The sequence below is a fragment of the Phyllostomus discolor genome, chromosome 3 (assembly GCF_004126475.2).
Source record: "Phyllostomus discolor isolate MPI-MPIP mPhyDis1 chromosome 3, mPhyDis1.pri.v3, whole genome shotgun sequence".
NCBI lineage: Eukaryota > Metazoa > Chordata > Mammalia > Chiroptera > Phyllostomidae > Phyllostomus > Phyllostomus discolor.
The window spans coordinates 112205217-112233084 of NC_040905.2; the positions used below are offsets into that span (position 1 = coordinate 112205217).

The 27868-nt window shown below is 40.3% G+C and overlaps 1 protein-coding gene, 1 long non-coding RNA gene and 1 pseudogene across 2 annotated transcripts in view; 1 reads left to right on the plus strand and 2 right to left on the minus strand.

The window, feature by feature from the left end:
* Positions 1-27868, plus strand: part of ADCY9 (adenylate cyclase 9) — a 157420-nt gene that overhangs the window by 63660 nt on the left and 65892 nt on the right. The gene's annotated exons all lie outside the window — the stretch shown is intronic.
* Positions 3889-16017, minus strand: LOC118499589. The gene is made up of 3 exons (XR_004902086.1): positions 16005-16017; positions 12005-12007; positions 3889-5844 (listed from the first exon to the last, which is right to left on the minus strand). It is a non-coding gene; the product is annotated as an uncharacterized LOC118499589 (long non-coding RNA).
* LOC114513555 lies at positions 8428-8589 on the minus strand (annotated as a pseudogene).

Genomic DNA, 27868 nt, shown 5'->3' on the forward strand with positions numbered 1-27868 from the left:
TCAAAAATGTCTTTCCTATTTTCCTCCTCTGGAACCTAGGTGCATCTTATCCAAAAAATATGGTATATTCTCTGTTCACTCAGAGAGCTGCAAAAGCTGTGATGTGTCCAATTATAGTCACATTACATGGCTCATCTTAGCTTTCCCCCTATTTCTGGCCCTATTTGTTTTCTCCAGCAATAAGACTGTCACATGGCTTGATCATCCAAGATGTATTTATTTTTTCAGTCCCCTTGTATGTAACCAGTCTTCCCACCTATGGGCCCTCTAGGCCTTGCTACTTTCCCTGACCCCAGGAGCATCCCCTACCCCTACCAGTGCCCCAGTGTTGGGCAGGCTCCTATCAGTCTGTTCCAGCTAGCTATACATACACTTGTAAATCTACACTTTTGCCTTAAAAAGGTATTTAGTCTAGGGATAGTTTTTGTTTTATAGTAATAGCCTAAATAGAACAACATATCTAGGCAAAAAGTGTTCACTGTTTTGTTAGTATATAACCTTGGTTTTGGCCTGGGTCTTATGGGGGTCCAAGAACACCTGGGTTGGGGGTAAGGGAGCTGTGTTCAGCATCAGCAGGGTGGCTATGCCCCTGATTGTCTGGGGCCAGCTAGACCTTTACTTCTTTTGGACTGTCCCTTTATCACAGGGAAAGCCTGTTTCTGTATTTCCCCAGCTTTTCCTGTGTGGCCCCAGGTTAGGTTCTGTTCAGCTGTGCAAGACAGGGGAAGTTGCTGTATTGTCCATGGCTTTTGAGCCACAGGTGCTTGGCAGTGGCTTTCCTGGAAGTTCCCCTTGTAACTCCTTTTGACCACAGTGAGTTATGTGCTTCAGTCATGGTCTCCTGACCTCTGCTTCCCCAGCCCTCTGCTTCCATGTTTTTAAAACCTTTCTGATCTGGGATTACTAGTTCTTTATTGGAGTTGTGACTGATACAGGACCCTTGGTCACTGCTAGTCCTGATGACCCCAGAAACTTTCTGGTCACTTACTTGGGTTTTGAGCCATGATCTTGAGACTAGGGGTTTCATTTGATGGGGACATTATTGGATTATCTCCAGTGAATGACTAGAGGCCCTGCCTGGGTGACTCCTTGAGAGCCTCAGGGCTCCTAGTGTTCTAGGAACTGGAATGTCCCTGCTAGAAGGTCATCAGTGGGAACACTCAGTAATGTTGACATTACTGAATACCAGCTCTGTACAACACTCTAAGTCAGGCTCTGTGGAAGAGAGGGATGAATAATGACACATGTTCCTAACATCAATAAATTTCCATTTAATCTAGAAAGGGCAGAAATGGGCAATCCTTAGGAAAGTAGGAAGTTGGAGGTGGTTGTATTCTTTTTCGTTACTGTTTTGATCTTCCCCTGAGGCTGGACTGAGGCACCAGTCTAAGCAATTCTTGAGGGTGTAGTGATGTTTCTTTTTACTTCAGACATGCCTTTTTCAAAAAGCAGAGTTGTAGAGTCTTATTTTTAGGTAGGCTTTAATTGATCTGTTTTCTTTTCTTTTTCTTTTTTTTTTTTAGATTTTATTTATTTATCTTTAGACAGAAGGGAAGGGAGGGACAAACATCATTGTATGGTTGCCTCTCATGTGGCCCCCACTGGGGACCTGGCCTGCAACCCAGGAATATGCCCTGACTGGGAATTGAACTAGTGACCTTTTGGTTCGCAGCCTGTGTTCAACCCACTGAGCTATACCAGCTAGGAACAATCTGTTTTCTCAATAAACTCCATCTTGACATTGTACTGCCATTTGTTGAACAGAGAGACATTATACAAACTGAAGAAGGGAGAAAATGTGAAAAAGGGATGAACTGCTTTTTTATAGTGTGTGTGTAACTAATTGAGAGTGATTTTTAATTATCAAACAAAGAAGTAATCAAAAGTTGAATGATATCTGGTCATTTTCTTTTAACAGATGCTTCATCTTAATATTATTAGTGTTATTGGGGCTTCTGGTCAAGATGGAAGCATTGATAGACATGCCTTGTCTCATTACACAACTATAAGAAGGAACACAACTAACTTAAAAATGAAAAACACTTCAGAACTGCCAGAAAATTACTTGGAAAAACACCCAGAACTGTACTGAAGTGTGACACCCATGGATTTAAAGAAGGTTTATTCATCCAGATGGGTAGAAGGGGCAGAGACAGGCAGTTGGGGTGAAGAGGATTCAGTGTGGTGGCGGTGAGCCAGGAAAGTGGGCAGCCCCACAATCACATGTGGTGAATAAAAATCAGGGGGACACCTTGTGAGCAAGCGAGCCCAGATCCAGGCCAGACCATATAGCCCAGAGCTCCACTGCTGGGAAAAATGAAATCATGTAACTTCTGGCTGTAAACCCAGTAGGGGTTGGGACAGCAGAAGAAACTGCCAGTACATATGCACACCCACCCACCCTGGGAACCACAATCAGGACAGCAGCTGGAGGGGCACCAATTGTATATAGGAAGTGGGCAAAGTGACTGGAAATGGGGAGAGGGTCAGTCAAGCCCTCAGAAGTCAGCCAGCAGTGGCATTATCCCCTCTTCAACCCCTCCCTGACACACGGAGTCACAGTGGCCCCACCCTGGTGAATACCCAAGACTCTGCCCCATACGACTTAACAGATATGCCAAAACAGAATCAAAGCAATTCTACCTAGTACACAGACACAGGGAGGCTGCTGAAATCAGGAGACAAAGAAATATGGCCCAAATGAAGGAGCAGAACAGAACCCCAGAAAAAGAACTAAGCAATGTGGAGATAACCTCTCAGATGCAGAGTTCGAAACACTGGTGGTCAGAATACTCAAAGATATCAGTGAATATGGCAAAAGCATAAGGGAAGAAATGAAGGCTCTACTAAGGAAAGTAAAGAAAAATCCACAGGAAACCAACAGTGAAGGGAAGGAAGCCGGGATTCAAATCAATGATTTGGAACATAAGAAAGAAAGAAATATTCAACTAGAACAAAAAGAATAAACAAGAATTTTTTGAAATGGTGAGAGTTTAAGAAGACTCTGACTTGTCTCCAAAGGGGCCAACATCTGAATCATAGGCGTGCCAGAAGGAGAAGAGGAAGAGCATGAAACTGGAAATCTATTTGAAAAAATAATGAAAAAAAAAAAACCCTTCCCTAATTTGACAAAGGAAATACACATACAAGTCCAGGAAGCCCAGAGAGTCCCCCAAAAGTTGGACCCAAAGAGGTCCACACCAAGACACATCATAATTAAAATGCCAAAGATTAAAGAGAAAGAATCTTAAAAGCTGCAAGAGAAAAGCAGAGAGTTACCTACAAAGTGGTTCCCATGAGATTATCAGCTGATTTCTCAAAAGAAACTTTGCAGGCAAGAAGGGAATGGTAAGAACTATAAAAAGTGATAAAAAGCAATCACCTACAACCTATATTACTCTCTCCAGCTATCATTTAGAATTGAAGGACAGATAAAGTGCTTCCCTAACAAGGTTAAGCTAAAGGAATTCATCATCACCAAGCCCCTATTACATGAAATGTTAAAGGGACTTATTTAGGAAAAAGATCAAAACTGTGAACATTAAAATGATAACAAACTTGTATCCATCAACAACTGAATCTAAAAAACTAAAATAAACAACTAGAACAGGAATAGAATCATAGTATAGAGATCATTTAGAGGGTTATCAGCTGGGAGGGGGAAGGGGGAGTATGTGGGAAAAGGTACAGGGATTTAGAAGCACAATTCGGTAGGTACAAAATAGACAGGAGGATGTTAAGGACAGTATAGGCAGCAGCAATGCCAAAGAACTTACATGCACGACCTGTGGACATGAACTAAGGGGGGGGAATTGCTGGAAAGAAGGGGGAAACTGGGTGGAGAGGGGCAAAGGGAGAAATATTGGAACAACTATAATAGCATAATCAATAAAACATACTTTAAAAAACCTAAAAGAAAAAAATATTATTAGTGTTATCCACTTTCAAAATGACTGTGCAAATACAACTTCAAAATAGTATTTATGATTAATTGGATCTCTTTTACATCTGCCTAACACTTTGTGATTGTTAGGTGTTTCTTTTTCCCCCACAAATGACAGGGAACAGAAACCAGTGAAAAGATCCCTCTTGGCACCCTTCCCAACCTTAGACCTGTTTCTGCCCAGGATGAGAGCAGTGGAGAACTGGGTCCTCTCCTGGTGCTAAAGAAAGGATAGCATTACAAGTCCAAGTGGGTCAGGGTGGAGTCCTGGCAAGAACAGAAGTGCAGCTTGAGAGCCACTTTCATTATGAGGCCTTAATGCTTTCTGGGTAAGACAGGTTCAGGGGAAAGTTAATGAATATCTGCAATTTAATAAACAACAGCAGACATTCAAGGGGATGTGAGTTCATCCTAAAACAAAGATCATTCTTCTTGTGTTCTTGGAATACACTGTAATTTTCAGGCACTGTCAGCAAAGTCTGTGGGTAACCTTGGACTGGTCCTGAAACTTACTGTTCAGGAACATATGCTGTTGCCAGTCCTTGAACCAGCTGTGTGTACAGTGTTGGAAGCAAAGAATGAAAGATATCCCAAATTTTATTTATTTTAAAAAAAAGTGTGTGTTTGAGTGGGTAGAACTGTGATCATTTAACGGCCATCACAGTGAAACACTTTAACTAGAAACAGATGCCTGGCAACACATAGGCAGAGTTTTAAAGACTATCTTTGTAGGCATCCATGTTGTCTTGCTTTGCATTCTGAATGAACACCAGCATGTGTCTTAGAGTCCACACATAAGTGAATTGGTTGCAAAGAAAGCCTCTGTCAACTCAATACCCCCAACCCAAAAGAACTGAAGATTTTTTTTTACATAATGACTTTGTAACAAATATGTAAATCCCCAGTCATTAACTGTAGAGAAATGTTACCTTGATAAGGGAGAAATGTTGGTTTAAGCTTGTCTACATTGAGGTTGCAGTCAAGATGGCAGTATAGGTAAACACAGTACTCAGAACCTCCCACAACCACATCAAAATTACAACTAAGTTACACAACAACCATCTTTCATAACTGCCTGAAATCTAGCTGAATGGAAGTCCTAAAACTAAGGATATAAAGAAGTCACATCGAGACTGGTAGGAGTGCCAGAGACAAGGAATGGGCTGGTCCCATACCCATTTGTGGCAATTAAAAATTGGGAGGAATATTTCAGCTGTGGAGGACCTCATTAAGGAAGTAGGAGTCCCAGCCCCACATCAGAAGCCCCAGCCCAGGGTTCCAGTGCTGGGATGAGAAGCCCCCATAACTTCTAACTGTGAAAACCTGTGGGAATTGAGGTGAGTGAGTTGGAGGGCTTCTGGAGTTCCAGGCATTCCTCTTAAAAGAACTGCACACCAGCTTACTCAGACTTAGTCAGCTCCAGCACTGGGGTAGCAGCTTGAAAGGCACCAGGAACATAAGGGGAGGAACTGAATTGTCTGGCTTTGGGGTGAAGGTTGGAGGGGCAGCTTTCCCCCAGACAGGAGTGCTGGCAGAGGTTATTGTTCCTTTGCTGAGCCCATTCCCCATAGAACTGGCAGGGGGGTGTCAAATACAAGACTCTATCAACCTCACTATTAGCCCTACCCTGGTGATTCCTTGAGACTCCACCTCACCTAACTTGTGGGCCCACCCAAGCTGTTTCCAGTGGCTTTTCTATACATATGGCCTATCTGGTCTCAGGCATTGGACTTTCCTAAAATGCCTCAAACAAGCAGATCTGGCTTCTGTGTACCCCAGTACTCCGTACCTCTGGCTAATGGCCCCAGGCCCAGCATTAAGTGGCAGCTGGCTTTGTTTAGCTGCGTGGCCTCTCCTGGGTACCTCCATGCCCAGCACAGGTAGCAGCTATCTGCAGATTGCTCATGTTGGGCATAGGCATTGGCTGACCTTCCATCTTCTGGGAGGCCCCAGAGCCAGTATACCTAGTGGAAAGCTATAGATCATGCCAGATCACCATCCTACCACCTCCACGAGCTGCACATTCAAGAAGCACACTTGGCAGGTACCAAAGCCTCAATGAAGCAAGTCCTGCTCCATAGGGTTGGCCCCTGCACAGCAGATCCTCCTTTGTAGTTGTAGCTAATCCTTACAACTGATTGGCTTGGGGGTCAGTCTCTCCCAGTGATGTGCCAAAAGCAATAAAATCTCAGCTACAATAGGACAGTGCATACAGCCCATCCAAGGGGTGCACATGTATGCCCAGCTTGGGTGAATGGGAAGGCTGAATCACTGGGCCTTCCCTATAGGACACCTACTACAAAAGGCCACTCTACCAAGCCTGGGAGATGTAGCAGTTCTACCTAATATATAGAAACAAATATAGGGAATCAGTCAAAATGAGACAGAGAAACCAGTCTCAAAGGAAAGTGGAAATCTCCAGAAAAAGAACAAAATGAAATGGAGGCAAGCAAATGACCAGATACAGAGTTCAAAACAGTGGTTATAGGGATGCTCAAGGAACTTAGTGAGAACTTTAACAGCATAAAAAAGGACATGGAATTTGTCTTTCACTGCCTGGCATATTTCACTTAGCATAATGCTCTCTAGATCCATCCTAGGTGATGCAAAGGGTAGGAGCTCCTCTTTCTTTCTACTGCATAGTATTCCATCTATGCAGTAGACGTACCTGTGGTGTACATCTGTGTACACCAGATGAAAAAAACATTAAGAAAAAACTGTGGTGTAAATGTACCACAGTTTTTTGATCCACTGATTTACTGATGGGTCCTTAGGTTGCTTCCGGCACTTGGCTATTGTAAATTGTGCTGCTATGAACATTGGGGTGCATAGGTCCTTTTGAATTGGTGTTTCAGGATTCTTAGGGTGGTGAAAGACAAATACCATATGATCTCATCTATAAGTGGAACCTAATCAACAGAACAAACAAGCAAGCAAAATATAACCAGAGACATTGAAATTAAGAACAAACTGACAGTAACCAGAGGGGAGGTGGGAGGATATAATGGGGAGAAAGGAGGAAGGGTTGTTAAGGAACATGTATAAATGACACATGGACAAATCCAAAGGAGGGCTAGGATTGAGAGTAGGAGGTGGGGATGGCTGGAGTGGGGGAAAAATGGAGACAACTGTACTTGAACAGCAATTAAAAAAAGAAGACGTGGAAACCATAAAGAATCAGTCAGAAATGAAGGATACACTAACTGAAATAAAGAATAAATTACAGGGAATCAACAGTTGAGTAGATGAAGCAGGGAATCCAATCAGTGATTTGGAATATAAGTAAGCAGAAAACACCAAATCAGAAGAGCAAAAACAAAAAAGACTTTTAAAAAAGGATAGTGTAAGGGGCCCCTGGGACAACTTTAAGCATATCCACACTTGCCTCTTGGGGGTATGAAGAGAAAAGAGCAAGAAATTGAAAACTTATTTGAAAAAAAATAATAACAAAAATTCCCTAGCCTGGTGAAAGAAATAGGCATACAAGTACAGGAAGTGCAGAGTCCCAAACAAGATGAACCCAAAGAAATCCACACCAAGACACATCATAATTAATATGCAAAAGGTTAAAGACAAGGAGAATCTTAGAAGTAGCAAGAGAAAAGCAATTAGTTTTCTATAAGGGAGTTTCTATAAGACTCAGCTTATTTCTCAACAGAAACATTGCAGGCCAGAAGGGCTTGGCAAGAAATATAAGAAATGATGAAAAACAAAAACCAAGATTGCTCTACCCAGCAAAGTTGTCATTTAGAATCCAAGGACAGATAAAGAGCTTCCCAGACAAGAAAAAGCTAAAGGAGTTCGTCAGCACCAAACCTGTATGACGTGAAATATTAAGGGGTCTTCTTTAAGAAGAAGAAAAAAAGATGAAAAATATTAATAATATATAGCCATAAAAAACCAACATCTTACCTTTTGCAACATCAGGGATAGATCTAAAGGTTATTATGCTAAGGTGAAATAAGTCAGTCAGAAAAAGAGAAATACGATAGGATGTCACTTATCTGTGGAATCTAAAGAACAACATAAAGAAACAGAAATAGATTCATAGATAGAGTAGACTGATGGTTGGCAGAGGGAAAAGGGTTAGTATACTGAGTGAAAAAGGTCAACAGATTGAGAAGTATAGGTTGGTAGTTTCAAAATAGTCGTGGGGATGTAAATTAGCATAGAGAATATAGTCAATAATATCGTAATAGCTATGTATGGTACCAGTTGGGTACTGAAATATTGGGGGAACAGTCTGAAAGTATATGATTGTCTATCCACCATGGTATACACCTGAAACTAATACAAAATAGTATTGAATGTAAACAGAAATTTAAAAAGTTAAAAAAGACTAAAATTTATTACCATAGATTTACACCTTTTGTATATTTAAATAAAAATTTTAGCCCTGGCTGGTGTGGCTCAGTGGATTGAGCACCAGCCTGTGAACTAGAAGATTGCACATGCCTGGGTTGCAGGCCAGGTCCCCATTTGGGTGTGTGTGAGAGGCAACCTATCAGTATTTCTCTCCCTCTCTCCTTCCCTCCCCTCTCTCTAAAAATAAATGAATAAAATCTTTAAAAAATAAATTGTTTTAAGAAACAAATACAAAATTTACATCTCTACACTTGATCTTAGCCAAAAGGCTGAGAAGCGATAAAATTTACATCTCTAAAAAAAAGATTACCTACATTGATATCAAGCCTAGAATTTTTAGGGAGTCTTATTTTCTTTAGAGCTCTTCTAGATTTAAATGAAAAAGGCAGTAAAACAGTTAACCTCAATACTTTTCCTTGAAGTTTACACATTTAACATTACCTTGAAAATAACTACTAGCCCACTCATTTAGAATTTATGATTCCTTATGAGTGGAAATGTTTTAGGTTTCTCCATCTATATCCTTAGTGTTCAAACACACATACATTGTACACACATGTACACACATAAACAGCAAAGTTTTCTGGCTGATACAATTTTTTTATTTCAATTGTAGCTGTGCTCACATGTAAGTCTGTACAAAAAATATATCGATTAATATAAATTTTGGAAATGTAGGGAAATGCATGTGCTGTGGTTCAACCCAAGCCAAATCACTTACTACTGAGGTGACCTTGGACAGTTAATTAAAGCTTAGTCCCAGGTTCACCATTAAAATGAATTGTAAATTTATAAGGATTTTCAAGTCTAGTTATATATGAGATATTTTCTCCCCCTTGGATGAATTTAAAAAGAAAAAAGTTTTGGGAAGCAAAATTGTTTAGCTCCTCCTTAATTAAAAGAGATCAAATTGCTTTTTCTTACCTAGGCTTTAATTTTTTATCTCTAGCAACTTATTTCCATCCTCAGCTTCCCCTCAAATAGCATCAAAATGCCTCAGTATGGAAACAGGCTGTTCAGTTCAGAACTTTACCCAGAATCACTTCTAATGCTTTGTAATTTGTAGTTCTGTCCATAAATTAAGAAAATTATATTAATTTATTAGTTTATTTTAACAAATACTTATTGCATGCTTGCTTCATGAACAATGAAGCTAGCGCAGTCTGAGAGAATTTATAGTTGGTAAGGGGGAGCAAGAAACCAATCGCCATAATGCTGGGAAGTGGAATGTTTGGGGAAAGAACTATTGTCGTAGGGGCCACAGAAGCGGGATGGAGAAGCTATTCTGCCTGTCCAGAGTGCTGGAGCAGACTCTGAGCTGGGTCCTAGAAAATTGGTAGGATTTAGATGCAGGCTCTCAACCTAGAGGCATTGTTTACATGTATTAAGTTTCAAAAGTGTACTTTCTTGTTTTTTCTTTTAAAATAGATTATTCTAAATTGGGGTTCATGAATATCCAGAGACAAAGTCAATTTACATGAAAAACAGTTGTATACCTTTGTTTTCAAGATTAAATGCAATATGTTTGTTAATATCAACCTGCACTCTCACTGGTGCCTAGATTTTAAATGACTTGATTCCATTGGCTTATGACTGAGAAGTGTAAGTCTCTAAAATGTGTCATACTATTCAGGAACCCTATCATAGATTTCCTTTGCCAAACATCTTGGACAGAATGGCTCCATCAAATCATAGAATTCATTTATATTATAAATCCTATATTTTATTTTTATTTATTTTTGAATTAATAAAAGGCACTTTGGTCCTAGCCATTGTGGCTCAAGTTGGTTGGAGCATGCCCTGTAAACCAAAAGTCATGGGTTTGATTTCCACTCAGGGCACATACTTGTGTTGCGGTTTCATTCCTGGTCTGGGTATGTACAGGAGCCAGCGGATAGATCAATGCTTCTCTCTCACATTGATGTTTCTCTCTCTTCCTTTCTCCCTTTCCCTCTCTCTAAAAGCAATGAAAAAAAAATGTCCTAGGGAGAGGATAAGAAAAAGGCACTTTGTTATTTAGATGCTTCTAGTTAAAAGATCTCATTTTTTAAAAAGGAAGAAACTGAGGCACATGGAACTTGAGCTCAAGTTCACAAAGATATTTAGCAACTTTGTTATTTGAACTTCTCAATGTGCTGCATAGGACATTGCAATGCCCAGGAATTTCTAGGCAAAGCACAGGAAATTCTAGGAAAAGAATAAAAGATTCCACACTACATAAAATGAAGGACTTTTCTTTTGATTTTGTTTCATTGTCTCAAAATGAAACTTTATGTTTATATGTAAGAAATCATGTGATTCTTATAGCAACCCTGTGGGGTAGAGTTTTGCTATTCTTAGTCTATTTTATAAAAGAGAGAAACGAAGTACAGAGACATTAAATTACTTGCTGAAGTCATATAGTTGATAAACAAGCAGACCAAAATTAGATTTGTCCAAAACAACTTAATGCAAATTGTGTTGTGTCCAGAAAACCCATAAAAAGCAGATATTCTAGATGAAGCAGTCACATCATATACTATAAAAAAAGCCTTTGTAGCATAGAATTAGTTCACTAGGTGGCTATAGCTTTTGTCTCAGCACTTGGTCTGGTCAACTTTTCCAGGTTTCTTTGGGTATCTCATTATTCTCTAAAATAATATTAATATATTCATTCTCTTTTAGAAAATTAATATTCATAGAATCTAGTAACTGGAAATTTTAGTTAAACCAACCATTAAATGCATTAAGTCCTCTGGTTACCTACCTAAAATTAAATTAAAAAATATTTTATAAGCCCTGGCTGGCATAGCTCAGTGGATTGAGCGCGGGCTGTGAACCAAAGTGTCTCAAGTTCGATTCCCAGTCAGGCCACATACTTGGGTTGCAGGCCACAGCCCCCAGCAACTGCACATTGATGTTTCTCTCTCTCTCTCTTTCTCCCTCCCTTCCCTCTCTAAAAATAAATAAATAAAATCTTTTAAAACAGATTTTATTGATTATGCTATTACAGTTGTCCCATTTTCCCTCCTTCATTTCCCTCCACCCTGCACACGCTCGGCTACCCACATTCCCCCCCTTTAGTTCATGTCCATGTGTCATAAGTTCTTTAGCTTCTACACTTCCCGCACTATTCTTACTCACCCCCTGTCTATTTTCTACCTACTGTCTATGCTACTTACTCTCTGTACCTTTTCTCCATCTCTCCTCCTCCCACTCCCCTGTTGCTAACCCTCCATGTGATCTCCATTTCTGTGGTTCTGTTCCTGTTCTAGTTGTTTGCTTAGTTTGTTTTTGTTTTAGTTTTAGGTGTGGTTGTTAATAATTGTGAGTTTGCTGCCACTGTACATGTTTTTTATTTTCTTTTTCTTAGATAAGTCCCTTTAACATTTCATATAATAAGGGCTTGGTGATGATGAACTCCTTTAACTTGACCTTATCTGAGAAGCACTTTCTCTGCCCTTCCATTCTAAATGATAGCTTTGCTGGATAGAGCAAATTTGGATGTAGGTCCTTGCCTTTCATGACTTGGGATACTTCTTTCCACCCCTTCTTGCCAGTAAGTTCTCTTTTGAGAAATCAGCTGACAGTCTGATGGGAACTCCTTTGTAGGTGACTGTCCCCTTATCTCTTGTTGCTTCTAGGATTCTCTCCTTCATTTTAATCTTGGCTAATGTAATTATGATGTGCCTTGGTGTGTTTCTTCTTGGGGTCCACCTTCTTTGGGACTCTCTGAGCTTCCTGGACTTCCTGGAAGTCTATCTCCTTTTCCAGGTGGGGGAAGTTCTCCTTTATTATTTGTTCAAATATCTTTTCCACTTGTTGCTCTTCCTTTTCCCCTTCTGGTATCCCTATAATTTGGATGGTGGAACGTTTAAAGATGTCCTGGAGGTTCCTAAGCCTCTCCTCATTTTTTTGAATTCTTATTTCTTCATTCTTCTCTGATTGTATATTTCTTTCTTCTTTCTGGTCCACTCCATTGATTTGAGTCCCAGTTTTCTTCCCATCACTATTGGTTCCCTATGCATTTTCCTTCACTTCACTTATTGTAGCCTTCATTTTTTCATCTAATTTGTGACCAAAATCAACCAGTTCTGTGAGCATCCAGTGCTTTGAACTGTGCATCTGATAGGTTGGCTCTCTCTTGGTCTCTTAAAAGTATTGGCTCTGTGGCTTTATTTTGTTAGAGCCATTTTTTTTGGGGGGGGGTGTCTGGTCACACCAGTCATGTAGTGAGGGGCAGAGACTTAGGTGTTCACCAGGGCGGAGCAACCCAGTTGCTGGGTTGTGACGCTGTATGTGGGAGTGAGGCCAGAGAGAGAACAATGGCGTTGCTCTGCTCTCTGTCGGATTTCAGTCCCCTCTGCTGCTTCCCACAAGCAGATTGGGCCCTTCTGGTGCTGGCTTCAGGGAGGGTGGGCTTGTGTACATTTTAGGACCCTGTGTGTCTCCTTAACGAACTCTCCTGTGAGACTGGGAGATTCTTCCAGTACCTTAACCCCCACAGGTGTTTTCAATCAGTGCTTTTAGGCTTTATTTCCCGGTGTTAGGTCCCTGGGTTGCATGGTCTGTGTCACTGCCCGTTTTCGCCTGGTTTATCTGTGCAGGAATGTGTGGCTGCAGACGGCCAGCTGCCTTGCATGCCTCACTGGGTCTTCGCGTTGCCTCCTGTGCCTGGGATACGCCACTGGATCCACCAGCCGGCCCCTGCACGCCTGGGGTCTGCCACCTGCCGCCTGTGCCCTGCACATCCGCATCTGCCAGCCACCGCTTTTTCCTGCCATGACCCTTCGACCCCTCTCTGTAGGCCTCCGACTCTGCCCCTCTTACCAGTCTGGATGAATGGTTGTCAGACTTCTGTACAGTTCATTTCTGTCTATTCTGGTTGTTTTTTTGATTCTAAATTTTTGTTGTCCTTAGTTTTGGTTGTGCGAGGAGGTACAGTGTATCCACCTATGCCTTCATCTTGGCTGGAAGTGAGATTCACTTTTTTTATAGATTTCTTTTTTTGTTACTGCTATGGCATTAAATTGTAGTATGTAAAGTATGTAAAATTTACTAGTACTTTGTGATTTCAGAGTTGTGTTATTACAGCAATTTTCAACCAGAAGGGTACAAAAATTTTTAAAACATGAAAGAACATATTAAGTTCAGTTGTTTCATTTAGTAAAAGTAAAATTTTAATTTTTAAGCATGAAATCTGTCACTCAAGTTATTTTTCAGTGTAATAGGAATGCTTAAAAAAGAAGAATTAGAACACTAGTAGAACACCTAAAAAGGCAAGGAGACAATATGAGGTATGTAAATGTGACAATGTATGGGATGTTTGGAAAATTGTGCTGCAAGTAAATGGGGAAGAGGTGAAAATAGTGGACATGGGAGATGGGATTGGAACAGCAATCTGTACTACTTTGGAGTGTATGCTTTATCGTTACCAGTAACTTGTAATAGTACAGACTTCACAGGACTGGTGTGGATCACATGTGACAAAAATGTATAAAGTGCTTAGTACAATATTTGACATAAAACAAGTGTTCTCTAAATGTTAGTTGTGTAGTTGTTGCTATTGTTATTTTTATAAGAGGACAGTTATAGGGGGTTTTAGAGCATGATATATTGAGTGACAGTGTAAAGGGTGATTTGGAAGAGGAGAAACTGTAAGGCAGTAAGATTAGCAGGAAGCTATTTGCCAGTATCCAAGAGAAATGAAAGTTCAGGCAGTGGATGGAGCAAAGGTGATAGATTCAGCAGGGAGACTTGATAGGGCTTGATGACAAGGGAGAAAAAAGAGAATATAGTTACATAGGGTCCTCTGGTTTGGATGATTGAGGAATGTCCTAGAGAACAGGGAAGAAAAGCAGCTTTGTGGATAAGACCTAACTATTCTGTTCATCCTTTCCAAAATGACACTATGGAGACTTCATGCTATGAAGGCTGTGTAGTTACATAGGTTTTTAAAGTGAGATTAAAGCCTTAAACAGATTGTTTCCTTTCCAGCACCAGCTGATAGTCTGATGTCTGTTCTCTTGTATTCTAACACAAACTTCTCTTCAATGATGTGTGACACCCTCTATATACAGGTCTCTACTTGAAGACAGTTGATAGATGTAGCCTAGGGTAGTCAAAAGCATTATGCACAAAACTTGTAAAGGTCCGTGGCATGTTTGTGAGTTCTCAAGTTGGATAGGACCAGAATTTACTATGACATGATTGTGAAAAACACTATCTCCTGGATTGTATTCCAAGGCTGTCTGTTCATCCGAGGATGAAAATTAACCTAATGGGAGATGTGGAAGATATAGGGTGCTTATCTTGTGTACTGAGAGGTCAAAGCTCTAATCTTGACATCACGGATTATGAGGAGCTGGCTTGTATTTGGTGAAGACAAAGGGAACTGCGTCCCTGGTAAGACCAAGACCTGGGAAGCTGGAGATCTAGTGAGGCAATCATGGAATGAAGTCAGAAGAAAGCCAGGAAAAGTGAATCTCCCTGAGAAGGATGAAAGAAATGAGGATTCCATGAGAGAATGAAGCTGCTCAGTAGTTGTTTCTTTCCTCATGCATGTTATTGGCTTCTCACACACACAGGCTTCTCAGGGTAATAGAACATATGTGCGTGTGTTTTGTTATTGTGTGTAATGAATGAGTATGGCCAACTTTTGAGTGAGCATGCATAATCAGTCATTCAGTGTTATACTTAATGTCACTTTACTATCAATTTCAGAATAATTACTAATATATAGTATCTAATACCCACACATTATTGCATATTATATATTGAGTAATTATTAAGTCATTATCACCTATCTTGTGGTTCTTTGTCGAGTTCTAGAATGCATAATTGCAATGTGCATACTTAGCAGCTAGCAGAATTCTGATATTGGTTCCTTGTAGTAATGGCTGTTAAGATATGAAAGGCCAAGTAGAAGCCAGTAGAACTTCCTCTCCCTATCAAAATTGTACACCAAAAGCAGTATCATATTCCTAGAAGGATGGCAGAGATAAGTGCCACCATGTAGGACCTAAAAGATACTAGGGTGGTAATTTATCCTCTCATCTCCATTAAACCCACCCAATTGGCCTGTGTAGAAGATGGACAGACCTTGGAGAATGACAATGAGTTATCATAAACTTAACTACATGGTGGCTTCTGTTGCAGCTGCTGTGCCAAGATGTGACTTTATTGCTGAAACAAATCAACATACTTCCTGGCACTTGGTATGCTGACGAATGCTTTTTTCTTCTGTACCTGGCAAGGGCAGCAGTATACTTTCCTAATTTTATTTTAGGGTTCTATAAGCTCTCCAGCCTTATGGCAAAACACTGATTATTCTCTTCATTCTACAGGATATCAAAGGGGAAACAGCTCAGCTAGAAAAGAAAGGAGCATACAGGGACTTCGGATCCTCTTTTGGAGAGAGGGTTAGCATGATTTTGGTTTAAGAGGAGTAGTTGTATTGTATTAGGTGGGAGCCTGATTTTATGATCGACTTTACTTGGAAGTTAATTATGGTGAAAAAGAGGTATATTTATGTACCAAGTAGACAAGGATGGACTGTGGTGGGTTCATGTTGTGTCAGCTTGACTAAATGGGAACTCTGTATGTAGCTTGAGCCGCAAGAGACAATTTACACAAGAGGTATACAGGAGGCAGAAATGAAGCAGCAGCCACATCCTTTTCACACTCAGAAAGTCAGTGCAGGAGCATCAGGGACTACTGTAGCTCAAGCCTATTGTCTCTGGTCTGCTGTCTTTCCTTGTTGGCATGGGGTAACTGTCAGGCCTGCAGCTTCTTTAATACCTTTGCCATCTATGTGGCAAACAGCTTTTCTATGCCTTCATCTAAATTATTGACCAAATGTGGATATATTTAAACAGGCCAGAATCAGGTACACAGCCCTATTTATTTTATAGGGCAGCATAACATAAATATGCTGGTATAGTTATAAACATTTATTGAGAGCTTGCTATGTCTGAGGCATTTTTCCTGTATTATTTAATTCTCACAACAGTCCTGTAAACTAGGAACTTTCATTGCTCCAATTTTACAAACAAGTAAACTAGGGCAGAAAGAAAGCGAAATAATAGCCAGTTTTAAGGTGGTAAAATTGGTACCTAAAGCCAGACAGCAACACTAGAATCTGTTTTTAAATTCTAGAGCAGATCGTTTCTCTCTAGAGCTCATTCCTTTCAAATAGTCTTTGATTCTTTCAACCAAATTTTGAGTGTGGTTGTTCAACCAGATTATTTCCATGCACCACCACTTCTCTCATATATTTGAATATTGACTTGTAAGAAATACTTATATAATGTTTATATGTACTAGGCACAGTTGCAAACACTTTATGAATATTTACTCTTTTAATCCTGGTAACAACCCTGTAAGGTAGGTGATGTTAATCATGTCCTTTCAGATTAAGAAACTGAGCCACAAAAAGGATAAGTAATTTTCTTAAGGTTACACAGGTTATGTGTAGAAGAATTGGGGTCTGAATGCAGGCAGTTTGGCTCTGGAATCCATGGTTAGCTTGTCAAGAGTAACCTTAATGAGAGGCTGTCAGGGGTTCCTCCATCCTTATATAGAGGGAATTTGTTCTCAACTTGGAGTCTTGCATATTTAGTTCTGCAATAAATGAGTCTGCTGACCCAGTCCTTTGGAATTAAATTCCAAGGAGATGCAAACAATATTTTGTTTCTCTTGTCTTTGTAGCAATAACAGGAGAAAAGAATTAAGGTCCAAAACCTATGGGAGTTTTAAATATTTTTTGGAAAGTGTTTATATGTGACTTACGGGAAAATAACTTCCTGGAAAACAACTTTGTTTCATTAAAACACACACACACACACACACACACACACACACACACACCTTGCAACACCTTTAATAAAGCAGCCTGCTGCATAAGTTAGGTGTGTTTTTATAGCAGCCAAATTGTGAGAACATTTGGCAGCTAAGAGGCAGAAGCCCTGTCATGATTGTGTAACCATGGCAGAAGCTGCACAGTGGGGCTGGCAGAGTGTGATGGCAAACCTGCAGTAGCCTGGAGCTCAGTGGCTGGGCTGCTTTCTTCCTCCTGCAGCACTGCACACACAACTGTATTTTGCATGCTGTCTGTTCTTTTGTAAAAGCACAATTATATTAAAATTATGAAATATAATACAGGCATAGAAGGCCACATAAACAAATGAACAACCTGATTATTATAAAGTGTACATCCTTGTATCTGCCAGTCAGGTTAAAAAAGAGAACACTGTCAGCCACTCAGACAACCCCCTCCTGTCCCATCCCTTGGTCTTGCCTTGACCTGGGGTCACATCCTTCTCTTCTTATGATTTTCTTACCCAACTGTGTATCTTTAAACACTTGGTTTAGATTGTTTGGTTTTGCCAGATGTTTGGTTTGCTTTTGCTTTTTTTTACCAACTTTTTATTTTGAAAATTTTCAGACCTATAGAAAAGTTGGAAGCATAGTGTAATGCACATGAATATGTTGTATGTGTGTATCTCTTTTCTTTCTTGAGCCATTGAACCAAACATCATGACCTTGCACCCTTAAATTCTTCAGCATGTTTCTCCTAAGAACAAGGACATTCTCCTGTAGAGACAAAATTAATTATCACACTCAAGCAGTTTAACATTAACAAAATACTACTATCAAATATATAGTTCACAAATTTACCCCATTGTCCAATATATCCTTTAGAGTTTTTCTTCTTTTCACCTGGGATCTAATCAGGAATCATGTTTGCATTTAATTGTCACATCTGTATCTTCTTTAATATAGGACTATTTTTCCCAGGCTTCTTTTTTCCTGTCTTCATTATTGTTGACATTTTTGAAGAATTTGGATGCCCATTTTTAAAAATAAACTTTTGTGTTGACATTTAATACACATACACAAAGATGCATGAATTACTTATAAGTGTACCTTTGAATGTATGTCACAGAATGAACACATCTACATGACTAGCACCCTGATGAAACAGAACATTGTTAGCATCCCAGAAGCTCCCCCTTGTACACCTCTTAGTACTACTCACCTACTCCTTTCTCCTACAGGTAGCCACATCCTGACTTCTGGCCCCATCAATTAGTTTTGCCTATGTTGGGCTTTCATACCAATGCAATCTACAATATGTATTTATTTGGTGCTGCTTCTGTCACTCAACATTGTGCTTGTGAAATTCATTCCTGTTGCTTATAGTTGGAGTTTGTTCATTTTCATTACTGTAACGTATTCTCTGTATGACTGCATGACAACCTGTTTATCCATCCTACTGCTGATGGATATGTGGTTTGTTCCAATCTTGGCTTCTACAGTACTGTATCCTGGTCATACTTGCATGCAATTCTGATGGGTAAATAAATGGTTAGGAGTGGAATTGTTGGGTCATAGAGTATCTTCAACATTAATAGATAATACCAAACTGTTTACCAGTGGCTTTACCAGTTTTTCCTCCCACCAGCAGTGTATGAATAAGAGTCTTTCTTGCTCTACATCCTCACCAGCACTCGCCAGTTTCTCCGATTTTAGCCACTCTGGTGGAGGTCCTTTACATAGCTTTAATTTTTGACTCGCTAATTTTATTCGCATTTTCCTAGTTGAGTGTCTTTTCTTAGTCTGTTGGCCATCTGGATTTGTTCTTTTGTGAAGAGCCTGTTGAAGTTCTTGCATATTTTTTTACTGAGTGGTCTGTTTTTGTTTTGCTTTCTTACTGATTTTTAGGAGCTCTTTATAATCAGGCTACCAGCCCTGTTAGTTATATGTGAGGCTAATACCTTTTCCCTCTCTGGTCTTGCTTTCTAACTATGAAATTGCCATTTTTATGGATAAGAATGGTCAAATGTTGGCAATTTCATATGGTTCAACCTAGTATGCAATAGTCTTTTCCTTTGTTAGGTTAATGCTTTTTGTGTTCTATTTAGGATACCTTCTTCTACTTCTGAGGTCATGAAATTAGTCTGTATTATTTCCTAAATAAAGTATTGTTAGGTTTTCAAATTTATGTTTTATAATCCATGTTAAATTAATTTTTGTGTGTATTCTGTGAGGTAGGGTTCATTTAAAAATAGATATCTAATAGTCTAAGCACTTTAAAAAGCAGTTTTATTAAGATATAATTTATATACCATAAAATCACCTCTTAAAAGTGTACAGTTCACTTACTTTTAGAAAATTTACAGAGCCATATAAGTATCACTATAATCTGGTTTTAGAACCTTTTCATCACCCTCCAAGGCCCATCAAGCTCACTTGCTTCGCAATACCTGCTCTCAAACCAACGACCAGGAATCTACTTTCTCTCCTTACAGACTTGCCTTTTCTAGACATTTCATCTAGTTAGAATTATATGATATGTAGACTTTTGTATGTGGCTTCTTTCACTTAGCATGTTGTTTTTGGGGTTCATACATACTGTAACATGGATCAGTATTTGTTTCCTTTTTATTGATGAGTTAAATTGCATTGTATAGCTAGACTCCAGTTTCTTTCTCCATTCACCAGCTGATGTCCATTTGGATTATTTTGACATCTTGGCTGTAACAATAAAGCTGCTGTGGACACTTGTGTAGGAGGAGCCTTGGTGTTGATAGGTGGTTTTTGTTTCCTGAGTAGAGACTTGGATTGGCATTGCAAGGTTGTATGGTAATACTTTTTTGTATAATTTTATTTTTCAAATTTCTATTTGTAAATTGACTTTATTCTTTTGGTATATAGTTCTATGAATTTTTAACAAATGTATAGACTTGGTTTAGCCACCAGTACCATCAGGATACAGAATAGATCCAACTCTGCCCACCTCCTCCAAATGTTTTCCGTGTGTTGATCCCTTTGTAGACCCACCTTCTGTAGACTGGTTTCTTTCACTTAGTATAGTGAAAGATTGAAGTCCATCTTAGTTGTTGTGTATCTGCAGTTCATTCCTTGTAGCAGTATTCCATCCTGTGGATGCACCACTGTGCATTTATTCACCCACTTGAGGATATTTAGATTGTTTCCAGGTTTTAGTAATTATGAACTAGGGTTACTGCAAATATTTGTGTATGGTGTTTTGTGTGAACACAAGGCTTAATTTCTCCAAGGTAAATGTCTAGGATTGGAGTTCCTGGGGCATATAGTCAGTGTATGTTTAGCTTTATAAGTTACTTGTTGAAGATTTTTTCAGAGTGGTTTATTCCATCGTTAATTGCCATCAGCAATATATAAACATTCTAGTTGTTTCTCCCCTTTTATCAGTGCTGAAAAAGTGCTGATAAGCACTTAATATTGTGAGTATTTTTCATTTTTGTCATATTGCTAGGTGTGCAGTGACCTCTTATGGTTTTAATTTGCATTTTCTAAATAGCTAATGATCTTGAATATTTTATCATACATGTATTTACCAGCCCAGGACCTTGGGGGTGTCTGCAAAGGAAGTGTCAGATATCCTCTCTGAACTGAACACAATTTTTGGAAAAGCCTTCTTTTCCCTATGCTCTATAGTGTTGTTTTTGTCATAAATTTTGTCCATATGTGTGAATCTATTTCTGAACTCTTCACTCTTTATTTGTCTGCTCTTCCTTATGGCAATATTCTCCTGTCTTAACCACCATAGCTTTCTAAGAGCATTGGTCTTATAACACAAGTCTTCCTGCTTGTTTTTTTTCCTCAGGACTTTTCATAGAAAGGGAATTATATAGTATATGATCTTTCATGATTGGCTTTTTCCACTTAGCATAAGGGTCAAGGTTTATCCATGTTTTAACATGAATCAAAACTTCATTTATTTCCATAGAAACCCCCGTTATTAGCCCTGGCCTATGTGGCTCAGTGGATTGAGTGCTGGCCTGTGAACCAAAGAGTTGCTGGTTCAATTCCCAGTTAGTGTACATGCCTGTGTTGTGGGTCAGGTCCCTCCCTAATAGGGGGTGTGCAAGAGGCAAATACACATTGATGTTTCTCTCCCTCCCTTTCTCCGTTCCTGCCCCTTCCTCTAAAAATAAATAATAAAGTCTTTTAAAAAACCTGAAACCCCCTTATTAAATGCCTGATTACCCACACCATTGTTAAAAAAGAAATAGGCCCAAAATGAAGTCATTTGTGCTAATCCCACATCACCAAACCAAAGCTTAATACCTACCTAACTGTAGTTTCAACCTCCCCCAGGAATGCGATCTTAACCAGTCTGGAATTATCTGGTCAGCACTAGTGAGGTTATTTGCCTGATAGACCTTCACCTTCCTCCAAAGCAAGGTGACCTTGCCTGAAACAATTCACTCTTTGCTAGAATAACTTCATTTCCCTGCTTCGTTCTGCCTATAAAAAAACTTTCATTTTGTACAGCTCCTCAGAGCTGCTTTCTGTTTGCTAGGTGGGATGCTGCCCAATTCATGGATCATTGAATAAACCCAATTAGGCCTCCAAAAATAAACTTCATTTATTTTTATGGCTGAATAATATTTCACTGTATGGGTAGACCATCAGTTGATGGACCTTTGGGTTGTTTCCATATTTCGGCTCTTACAAATAATGCTGTTGTGAGTATCAGTGTACAAATTTTTGTGTGGACATATGTTTTCATTTCTACTGGATATATACCTAGGAGAAGAATCATTGGTAACTCATATGGTAATTCTCTTTTTAACATTTTGAAGAACTGCCAGGGTGTTTTCTACAGTGGCTATACCATTTTATATCCCACTAGTAGTATATGAAGATTGCATTTCTCTTTATCCTTGCTCACACTTGTTAGTGTCTTTCTTTTTAATTATGGCCATCTTGGTGGGTGTGAAGTGATATCTCATTGTGGTTTTGATTTCTGTTTCCCTGATGGCGAAGGATGTTGAATATTTTTCATGTGCTGTATTGGGCATTTGTATATCTTCTCTGGAGAACTGTGTATTCATACCTTTTACTTTAAAAAAATTGGGTTATTTCATGTTTTATTGTTTTACCATAAGAGTTCTCCATACACAGTATTCATTTCCAGGCATTTTAGGCATATCACATTATTCCACACTCCTGTCTCCTCTTGTTTTACTTTCATAATAGGCTTTAATTTATGAATTGATTAATTGGTGTATCAACTCATCTATTCATTCATTCATTTACATATTTATTCAACAGCTATTTGAGTGCCTTAGTTGTGCCTTTGCTATTTCTTTGCCTCCTTAGTGCTTTTCTGGGATAGCTAACGCCCACTGTTGTTTGTCTGGCTGGTAGCACCATCTTCTCAGAGACTAGGCAGTTTCCCTGGAGAGCATCTATACCAGCCTGAGGCTCATATCACTTGATGTGACACCCTCTTAGCAACAGCCATATCTCAAGAGGCCTACTTTCCTACTCTCATTCCCACCAAAGCAAATGGAACCTCCCCTTCTCTCAAAGGCTATAAATAGGTATGTCTATTTTTTCTTCTTTTCTTTACAGAAGTTTGCCTCCTTTTGGTAGTGTCCAGTCCCTTCACTTGAGTTATGGGTTCTCCCTTCTCTCTTCAGCAACTTTTCTCATTTAGCTACCTTCCTTTTACCGCATCTTTAATCCCACCCCTCTCCTGGACCATTCCACCAGCCCACAACATTCTTTGGCATCTCTGCCCTGCACAAACCTTCTCAGGTGCCACATTACCCCATTTCTCTGCCATACTTCATGTGGCAGAGAATTCTGCCAGAATTCTCTAAAGAATTGACCACACATGCTTTCTTGACTTCTCCACTCACGGTCAGCCCACCCAGGCTGACCTGTAATGCCATCACTCCAGTGCATCACTACTTGCATGGTACTGACAGTCTTCATCCTGTTTGTAGGACTGTCTTCTGACCCCTCTTGTCATTGGACTTCTTTGCTGGATCCCCTCCCCCACTGTTTCCTGATGGTAAAGATCCTTACACTTATTTCCTGGCCCTCTCTTTTGTCATCCTCTCTGTGGGTGGTAGTAGTGACATCCCATCTCTAGCCTGGCTCTCCTCTCTGAATGGGATGATATGGCTGTCTCAACTGACATCTTTACTTAGGAATTTCACTGGCATCCAAAACTGAGCTTCCTTCCCATCTTGACCCTAAAACCTTTACTTCCCCTGGTCTTACTCATCCAGTAAATGTATCATCACCCATTCATTCACTGAAGGCAGACTGGAGAGTTATCCTTGCCCCTTTGTCTCACCCCTACATCTGGTCTGTAAGCATATCTTGTCAATTTTGCCCAGACATTTTATCCTGAATCTGTCTGCTTCTATCCCACTGTTGCCCTAGGCTGGGCCACTCTTAAACCTTTGTCCTGGACCACAGCAACAACATTAGAATGAATCCCTACTACTGCCCTTTTTTAAAAAAGTATATTTTACTGATTATGCTATTACAGTTGTCCTATTTCCCCCCTCCACTCCCCTCCACCGTGTACACCCTCTTCCACCCACATTGCCCCGCTTTAGTTCATGTCCATGTATCATACTTATAAGTTCTTTAGCTTCTACATTTCCCATACTATTCTTGCCCTCCCCTGTCTATTTTCTACCTACCATCTATGTTACTTATTCTCTGTACCTTTTCCCCATCTCTCCTCCTCCCACTCCCCTGTTGCTAACCCTCTATGTGATCTCCATTTCTGTGGTTCTGTTCCTGTTCTAGTTGTTTGCTTAGTTTGTTCTTGTTTTTGTTTTAGGTGTGGTTGTTAATAATTGTGAGTTTGCTGTCATTTTACTGTACATGTTTTTTATCTTTTTCTTCTTAGATAAGTCCCTTTTTTTTAAGTGTAGATTTTTAAAAAAGATTTTATTTATTTAGTTTTAGAGAGGGAAAGGAGGGAGAAAGAGAGAGAGAGAAACATCAATGTGCGGTTGCTGGGGGTCGTGGCCTACAACCCAGGCATGTGTCCTGACTGGGAATCGAACGTGTGATGCTTTGGTACCCAGCCCGCACTCAATCCACTGAGCTACAACAGCTAGGGCTAGATAAGTCCCTTTAACATTTAATAAAATAAGGGCTTGGTGATGATGAACTCCTTTAACTTGCTTGACCGTATCTGAGAAGCACTTTCTCTGCCCTTCCATTCTAAATGAAAGCTTTGCTGGATAGAGCAATCTTGGATGTAGGTCCTTGCCTTTCATGACTTGGAATACTTCTTGCCAGCCCCTTCTTGCCTGTAAGGTCTCTTTTGAGAAATCAGCTGACAGTCTGATGGGAACTTCTTTGTAGGTGACTGTCCCCTTATCTCTTGCTGCTTCTAGGATTCTCTCCTTCATTTTTATCTTGGCTAATGTAATTATGATGTGCCTTGGTGTGTTCCTCCTGGGTCCACCTTCTTTGGGCCTCTCTGAGCTTCCTGGACTTCCTGGAAGTCTATTTCCTTTTCCAGATGGGGCAAGTTCTCCTTTATTATTTGTTCAAATATTTTTTCTACTTGTTGCTCTTCCTTTTCCCCTTCTCATATCCCTATAATTCGGATGGTGGAACGTTTAAAGATGTCCTGGAAGTTCCTAAGCCTCTCCTCCTTTTTATGAATTATTATTTCTTCATTCTTTTCTGATTGCATATTTCTTTCTTCCTTCTGGTCCACTCCATTGATTTGAGTCCCAGCTTTCTTCCCATCACTATTGGTTCCCTGTGCATTTTCCTTCACTTCACTTAATGTAGCCTTCATTTTTTTCATCTAATTTGTGACCAAATTCAACCAGTTCTGTGAGCACCCTGATCACCAGTGCTTTGAACTGTGCATCTGATAGGTTGGCTGTCTCTTTGGTGCTTAGTTGTATTTGTTCTGGGGCTTTTATCTCTACTGTTTGGGCAATTTTTTTTTGTCTTTATGCACCTGTGATGTAGTGAGGGGCGGAGCCTTAGGTGTTCACCATGGTGGGGCTACCCAGTTGACTGTTTTTTGGTTCCTTATGTTCCAAATCATTGATTTGATTCTCGGCTTCATCCACTCTATTGTTCTTTCCCTGTAACTTTTTCTTTATTTTAATTAGTGTATCATTCATTTCTGACTGGATTTTTTTTTATGCTGCTGAGGTCCTCATTAAGTTCCTTGAGTATCCTTATAACCAGTGTTTTTAACTCTGCATCTGATAGATTGCTTATCTCCATTTCATTTAGCTCTGTCTCTGGAATTTTCATCTATTCTTTCACTTGGGCCATGTTTCTTTGTCTCCTCACATTGGCAGCATCCCTGTGTTTGTTTCTATGTATTAGGTAGAGCTGCTTTGACTCCGTTTCTTGGTAGTGTGGTCCAATGTGGCAGGTGTTCTGTAGGGTCCACAGTGCTCCGTAGGGTCCAAGGACAGGGCCTCCCCTATCACCAAAGCTGGGTACTCAAGGTGCACCCTTTGTGTGGGCTGAGTACAACCTCCTCTTGTAGTTGAGCCTTGATTTCTGTTGGCAGGTCAGTTGAAGGGATTTACCCAGGCCAGTCAGCTACAAGGACTGGCTATGACTACTGACCACCAACTTCTGCCTTCCGTGGAGGATCAACTGTGCAGGGTCAGGGTGAGTGCTCTGATATGGCCTATAGCAGTCCACTGGGTGAGCGGGCCCTGGGGTTTCCCAGGTGGTACAGGCCAAGATCAACCTCCACCTGTGTTATGCCCCAGGCACCCTGCCTGAGCTGTAAAGAAATCTGAGATGGCCTCTACTTGTGCTGGACTTGAAGATTCCCAGGCGAAGCCCAGCTGTGAATCTAATGTGGCTGCTGCTAGGGCTCACTGAAGCCAGTTGTTGCTTGTTTGATTGGATTTAGGAGCCAAAACTAGCCACGGTTAAGGAAAAGCTGCTTGGGTGGGTCTGTAAGTTGGGGCAGAGTCTCTGGGGATCTCCAAGGCAGGTCAAACGGTGTTAGCCAGGTTGATGGAGTCTCAGATATGGCCCCAGCTTGCTGTCTCTGTGAGGGGAGGGTTTAGAAAGGGACAATGGCTCCTGCTTGCTTTGATACCGGACACTTCAGTTTTTCCCTATATACCACTGATGTCATTCAAACTGCTTACCCCAGGGCTGGAGCTCAAATGTAGTGAGTCTGAGTAGGTGAATCTGTGTGTGGGTTCTTTAAGAGGAACTGCTTGGGACTCCAGAAGTTTCTTCCACCAACTCAATCCCTGCTGGTTTTTGCAGCAAGAAGTTGTGGGGACTTAACCTACTTGGCACTGGAACCCCATGCTGGGGGGCCTGGTGTGGGGCTGGAACTCCTCACTTCTGAGATAGCCCTCCCAAATTTTTATCCATCATACATGGATGTGGGAGTAGCCCTTTCCTTGTTTTTGTCCCTCTTAGCAGTCTGAATGGATGTGATTTCTTTAATTCCATAGTTATCAGACTTCTGTTCATCTCAATTTTGTAGTTGTCAGACTTCCATTCATCCAGATTCCTGATGGTTCTGAGTGATGGTTGTTGTATATTTTAGTTGTAATTTTGATGTGGTTGTGTAAAGAGGTGAGCCATGTCTGCCCATGCCACCAGCTTGCCCAGAAGTCCTCAAGAAATTTTTTTCTTTTAAATTGCTGCAGATACATACACAAAAATCCATTTGTTATATATACAATTACAGCATAGATGTACACATGGAATATTGTGGATTCTTGAGTATTTCAGATATCCTTCAAACTGTTTCTCTCTTGGGAGGGAATAAGATGGGTAGGAGACTATTGGGACTTATAGCCACTCTTGGAGCATAGGGGCTATGCCACTGCCCTGCCTTTGCCAGACACCCACTTGTGTATCATAAGGCATCTTGATGAAAGGGTACATGGAGGGGTGTTTGGGAAATTGTCAGAGGTGTTTTTGATGGTTTCAGAGATTAAATGTTATATATTGTGCATGAATTTAATTTTATTCAGGATGGTAAAGAGAACATTACAAATTACATATGTAATAAAAATGTAATAAAAAGGAGTCATTGAGTCTGATCAGGTTGAAGACCCGTGGTTCACCCTCTGGTTTCTAGAAGGTGTTATTATGGGTCCTCAGGGGATTTAAAGGAATTAAAAGGAACCAACAGGAATGTCATGACTCATGATGATCCCCAGAGGAGGCAGAGCTTGCCACTGGGACCTGCCACTTTGGTGTGGAGGCACCATCATGCAGCGCTTGTCAGATACTTTGGGTGTTGGTGATACAGGAATTTCTGGGATCACTGGGGGACCATATATTGTCACCTGTATTTAGGAAGGCACAATTTACGTCAGCCAGCTGCTGGCATGAATTCCTTGACCATGAGTAGCTTGTAGAAGTATGGGCAGGGCGTGGTCCCTGGTGCTCTCAGCACCACATCACATGTGATTTCACAGTGCTCATAAGACCTGAAATCGATGGAGTAAAAGGGAGAAAACTGTACTTGAACAAAGATTAAAATAAAAAAAATTAAAAGACCCAAAATCACATGGACTGCTGTGGACATTCTGACAGTAAGTTGGCAGGAGAGAAGGGACCCTGGAGGCAGTGGGATTCTTGAGGGGCAGAAGGAGAGAAGTTGGCCCAAGGTGACTGGAGTGAGTTTATCTGCTTTTCAATTTTGTCGATGGCTGAGGCCTTAGCAAAAGGGGCAGTACAATAACACTGCTCCTGAAACACCTTTCCCTGCCTTGGCTTCATCAGTTTGTGTCAAATCCTATTAGCATT